A 6,267-nucleotide genomic window follows, 5' to 3' on the forward strand; every position below is an offset into this window, starting at 1 on the left:
AAGACATTGACAAAGGTCACACACACACCATTGGACATAGTCCAGAATTCCTGATACCATTTTAAAATTTTTCAAATAAAAATTCATCTAGTGACAAGATCACCCATTAAGCAAATGATCCCAGAGCATGGAAATTCATTGCTCAAGATGGAATGTAATAACTGTGCTGCAAGGGCAGGGATGTAACTTCAAACCAAATTCCACTCTGTTGCTAGCAGCTCTTCAGAGCCCTCCAGCATCTCTCCATCTACTCATCCACCTACCTGCTCATTCACCCATCCTTCTATTCATCCTTCTCCTATCCCAGCATTCTATCCACACTCGCGTCTAACCATTACCCAAACAGCACAAACCCAACCCTCAGCCCATCCACCCTACTATTCATCCATCTATCCATCTGTCTATCTGTTCGCACACCAATCCATACACCCACCCACTCTCCCATCCATCTATCCACGCATACATTTGTACATCTACCTCCCATCCACCCATCCATTTCCCCTATCGAGCTGTTATCTAAGCAGCTAGACCTTCCAGTCATTTATCTGCCCTTCCATTAATCCAGCAGTTATCAGCTTCATAATGCTGGAATCCTTTAATACAGTTCTTCACATTGCAGTGACCCCCAACCTTAAAATTGTTTTTGTTTCATAGCTTTGCTACTGTTGTGAATCACAATATAAATACTTTTGGAGATAGATGTTTGTCAAAGAGGTTGCGACATACAGATTGAGAACCACTGCAATCCATCCGTCCATCTGTCCATCTGTCTGTGCGTCCATCTATCCATCCTTCCTTCCACTCATCATCACATTCATCGAGGCAGTGTCCCATACTTCCAGCCAGCCAGCACTCTTCCTTCCCTTCCATTAGTGAGATCCACACCATATGCTTAAGACCATGGCTTTGGATCAGAGCCCTCTCGATTCCAACCCTTAGGCAAAGGCTTTGATTTTTTTGGACCTCTGATCCATCACCACAAAAGTGAGGTACCTAAGCCGCACAAGTGGAGCTTAGTAAAGGGCGGTGTTGTTCTTGTTTTAGGATAGTCACCTCTGACCCTCAGGAGGTGAGGGCTGTGCTGAGGTGCGGTGAGGCCTGACTCAGGCTCAGGTGACTGGCTTCCAGGAAGCTTTGGCAGCCTCTGTGCCCTTGCCTCCTTCACCCACTTCATCTTTCCAGGCTAGTCAGTCATCTGCCTCAGAGTATCAGCACGCGACAGTCTCCCATTGTTAGCATCAACACATTGCACTTACACACTCTTCTCTTTAACTCGTTCCCACCACTCTTGAGCTCCATCTGCTCAACCTGATGATCCCAGGAGTCTGGGAGGCACTTTGTTGTACTAGGGTATTAAAAACTAGTACGCCCAAGATTTTTTTTTTCTGGCTGCCCTGACTCGTCTTGACCCCATGCCTAAAGAGCCCTACAAACTATTAAAATAAATAGACAGCAGTGGGAGCATTTCCAGCATCAGCAAGCAACTGAAAAGCACTACAGAGGTAACAAAAGTCCCATTTGGCTCACACTCCTGGGAAAGCTGGCAAAGCTTTTGCATTCATACATCTGTCCTGATTTGGGTCAATTTGCTGTTATCTGAGGTTCTGACAGCTGGCAGGGCTTCCCTGAAGGCTTGTGTGAGAGATTTCTTATACCCTTGCCAGGCTGATGCCTCTCCTATTAGCCTGGACCTGTGACAGGGAAGGGACTCCTCCTTACCCTTGATGGGTCGTGCAAGTCAATCCTGAGAGATCTGGTGCCCAGGCCTCTCCTGTGGGCTGATTCTGGCCACAGGTCAGCCTTATAAAGTGGCCACAGTCCAAGCAGGGACCTGGGCAGGGAAGGGCTGTGTAATTATGACAGACTAGAATTATAAGACCGGAATTCAGATTTTCTCTACAAACCTGAGCTTTGAGCCCCAAAACCACAAGAGTTTGTGGTTTGTGGCTAATTCCAAGAAGTGTGTTCAGCCCCGGATGGTGTCACATGAGCTGGGTTTTATCACCTTTATCTGGGTACATTCCTGGAGATCCCAGAGAGGCCTTCAGGTGAGCACAACTGGCTTATAGACCAAGGCGGGTACTGCCCATTCCAGGTGGCCTGGTGGGTAGGTTGAACCTGCTCCAAGTTTGTATTATTTCCATGGGGCAAATGGAGGAAAAACATGCCTCCTGAGGTTGATTTGGGAACTCTGAGAGGTAGATATGACTCCAACTGTTCAGATGTGGGGCAGCTCAGAGGTAGGATGTTTTAGATCTACAGAGGGTCTCCCCCCCATACACACACCCAAGTATTTCACCATGACAAAAAAAAATCATATGTACAGCAAATCTGGGGGCGTCATCCAGTGAATAGTACACACCTGAAAGTTCTTACCAGTCTCGCCACCATCCTGTGATATCTGCATTCTGTGGCATCTGCTCTGTCACCTTTTTATACAACCACAGAGCCATATTTTCATGAGTATTTTACTTTTTATATATTGAGGCAAAGTCTCATGTATCCCAGGCTGGCCTCAGATTCACCATGTAGCTGAGGATAACCTCGAACTTCTGAACCTCCTGCATCCATCTCCCTGGGATTACAGCTAGGCACCACCATATTGGGTCTGTGTGATGCTATGGATTCAATCCAAGACTTTCTGTTTGATGCTAGTGAGCCTGACCAATTAAGCTCTGTCCTCAGCCCTGTTTTTATATATTTCAAAGTGAGGTGCAGACAGCAGGATGTGACACCACTACCCACTGCCACACTCAGGCCACAACTTTTTATATAAATGTCCATACAGTGAAAGCTTCAAGCCTGTGATGATTCTATGAATCCATGTAGCCTGCATCTTACCACACTCCACACACGCACACACACACACACACGCACACGCACACACGCACACGCGCACACGCACACGCACACGCGCGCACACACACACGCACACACACGCACACGCACACGCGCACGCGCACGCGCACGCGCACGCGCACACACACACACCTTTCCCCAGTCTTTCCTTTCCCCAGCCACTCCCTACTCCCCTAGAGGCACCCATCCACCACTCTACTGCTCAGGCTCCCTTGGCATACAAACACTCCCACCCCTGTCCTCTTGTCATGCCCCTCCCTGATCCTTGCTACCCTCATTCTTCCTACCTCTGGGCCTTTGCACATGCCAGCCCTGCTGTCTGCCATGCCTTTTATTACCCCTCTGGACCACTTAGCAACCCCTGTACTCCGTCTGAGACATGAATTCTCCGGGAAAAGCCGGGAGTATGCCTAGCTCTCAGCCCAGCACAGAGCTGTCACACACAAATGGTGGCTGTCCCCGCTGGCCCAGGCACTCACTGAGGCCGCCTGCTCAACACACTCAGCCCCACACCAGGTCCCGTTCCATATCTACTCCTCCAGGCCAAACTGTCCTGTGAGAGGCCATGGGGTTCATTCTCCTGCTAAGACCAGCCTCAGGCCTACATTGCCAGCCCCCTTCCAAGTGACGCTTCCTGACCCTCCCTAGCAGCAAAGGGACTCAGAAGGTATGTGGCATAGATTCAAGTCCTGACAAGCTTGGTTTGTGTCACCACAGCAAAGCCTGTTTTCCTGGCCAGGCTGCTTTTCAGGACTCAGTTTCCCCATCTGCAGCAGGGGCATTAATGGAATAGCTAAGGACACAGTCTAGGCATGAGCTCTGCTGCCATCATTCTGCCTGCTTAAAGTAAATTGGTGATCGAATACAAGCTGGCCCATGAAACTGAAGACAGGACCTGGCATGCAATGCTTCTAGGGACACAGCTTTCTCAGCTTCATCGTCTAGGGTCCTTCCAGGCTCCACAAGGCTACATGGGGCAGAGTGAGCTGTCTAAATCCCACGAGGGCCAGAAGGGCTCTAGGATTATAGTTCAGCCTCTCAACCAGGATGACTTCCTCCTCTCTGCAATGAAGAGTGTGAGAGGTTGGGTAGGAAATGCCGGACCATGCCTGAAGCCCCAGGAGACTGCCGTCCCTCGTTGCTCCCTGAGTGAGTACACCTGCCCTGAGCAGAATCCAACTTGCTCTGGTTACCAATTTGGACCACACCTGCTCTCCCTACGCTGCTGTCCACACCTCTGTGTCGTGCAGAGATTAGGGGTGGCATTTGCTGTCCCATCTATGTCGCTAGGCCTCCATTGTGTAAAGTCTGACTCTCTACTGCCTGGCCCCAAGGAGTTGTGCACCAGATGCTGGATAAGGGAACTTATCCATCACCATTTAAACTGAAGAAAAATCCAAGAACTCGAATATCTTTTTCCTCACCGTGGGAAGCAGAATCCCATGTGACCTTCTGAGAGCCAAGCCTGGTGGCTGCCTGGGGGTGTTTTTTGTCCCTCCTCCAGGCTCACTTACTGCCTGAGGCCAGCCCAGCCACAGTGGATCTGAGTCTGTCCCGTCTCCTGGGGCCACCTTGCCATCCTGGAAGGATTAGTGCAGCGGCGCCAGGGAGATCACATGGGCTTAGTGTCCAAAGGGCCCTTTGTTTAGAGCTATGCCGTGAAGTGAGCACTGGGGAAGGACATCCAGATCTCCCAGGAGGTGACTCACCCTGAAGGTGACCCAGCCATGATGGAGCCAAGTGTGTACATGTGTGCTGGGTCACTCTCTTGAGACAGGAAACAGTCCCAGCACCACCATGACCTCCCCCTTCAGCACTGCCCCCTGGGTGAATGGTCAGTTCACTAGGACTGCCCGTAGGGGGCACTCCTCACACCGTATCCTATCCCCCACCCTAAGGGTGGAAGTTCAAAGCCAGGGAAAAGAGACACCGAGTTCAAACCCTGACCCGTGTAACCTTGCTTGTCACTTAAAATCCTTGTGCCTCGGTTTTCTGTGCAATTACTAGAAAACAGGGCTAATTCAAGAAGTTGACCGTAAGAGTGTGAAAGCACATTGGACTGCGCCTAGCTCTTTGTGAGTGTGTGACAGCAGTATCACAATGTCACAGTGTCACAGTGAACAGCCCAGCTTTGCAATTGGGGTCGATGGGATATTTGCTTGAGCTGCAAATTTCTTGTTTCTGCCACTTAGGAGCTACCTGATATCACTTCTTAGCACCTCAGTTTCCCAATTGTAAAACCAGGATGTGTAGCATCAGTTTTTCCATTACTACGACAACACACTTGAAAAAAGCAATTTAAAGGAAGACAATGTTTTTTTAGCTCAGAGGTCTCTCAGTCTATGATCAACTGGCTCCGTAGTTTTAGTCCTGTGGAAAGGAGAGACTCCACGGTGGAAGAGCATGGAGAAGGAAAATTACTCACCCCATGCCACCATAATGCCACCTGGCTGGGATGAAGCTGAGTCCCGTGGAGCATGGAACCCTCGCCCAGTCTGGGCACTGTGAGGTTCAGTGCCCCGTAGGGTGGTCAGTGGACTCTGTCCTTGACTTTGGGGAATTCTCCATCAAGAGTGAAAATTAGGCCAGGTATCTTGATGCAGACACTAAGAGCCCCAGTGGTGGGAACAGGAGTTCTCGGCTGACTCAGGGAGATGCTCCAGGAAGAGGCAACTATGTGAAGGCCTGGCCTGGCTGCTCCTCAACCACACATGCCAGGCTCTCTTGTTAGCACCTGACAAGGGCTGACTTTAGCCCTCTGAGGAACTGGGTAAGAATCATGACTTCCCCGTGTCACAGACAAACACCTGCTGTGGTCTGAATCTGTTTCCTGTGTGATAAAGCAAGTGTGAGATGAGAGGTTTGTGGGGGCTACAGCCTCATGCACAGATGAGTATCACTCCAGCAGGCAAGAGGTGAAGTCTATCCACAGTGTGGGAATGGTTCCTACAGAAAGGGATCTCTCTCTTCCTCCCTCCCTCCACCCTTCTCTCTCTGTCTCACTCTCCCTTTTTCTCTCCCTCTTCCTCTTCATCTCTTTCCTGTCTTTGGCCTTCTGTCTGGCATCATGGGATGGCACATCAAGAAGAACCCCAGCAGACATCAGCCCCTCCATCTTAGACATCCTGTCCTCTAGAACTGTGAGCCAGTAAATTCCTGATGATTATAAACCATCCAGTCTTAGACATCCTGTTTCAATCCATCAGCATGTATGGGAATACTGGATGGAGATAGAGCCCAAGGCCGGGTGTCTGAGCCCCTTTAGCTGCAGAAGGAAGCTGCCTGGACCACAGAGGGGGAGCTTAGGCAGCTTCCTACCATGTGCATTGGGTGATGCCTGGAAGACCAGTAAACTCTACTTTTCTAATCTTTGTTAGTGATGAATTTGTTTGAGTGGTGAACTAGAGG

This window comes from Phodopus roborovskii, unplaced genomic scaffold (genome assembly GCF_943737965.1).
Source record: "Phodopus roborovskii unplaced genomic scaffold, PHOROB, whole genome shotgun sequence".
Lineage (NCBI taxonomy): Eukaryota > Metazoa > Chordata > Mammalia > Rodentia > Cricetidae > Phodopus > Phodopus roborovskii.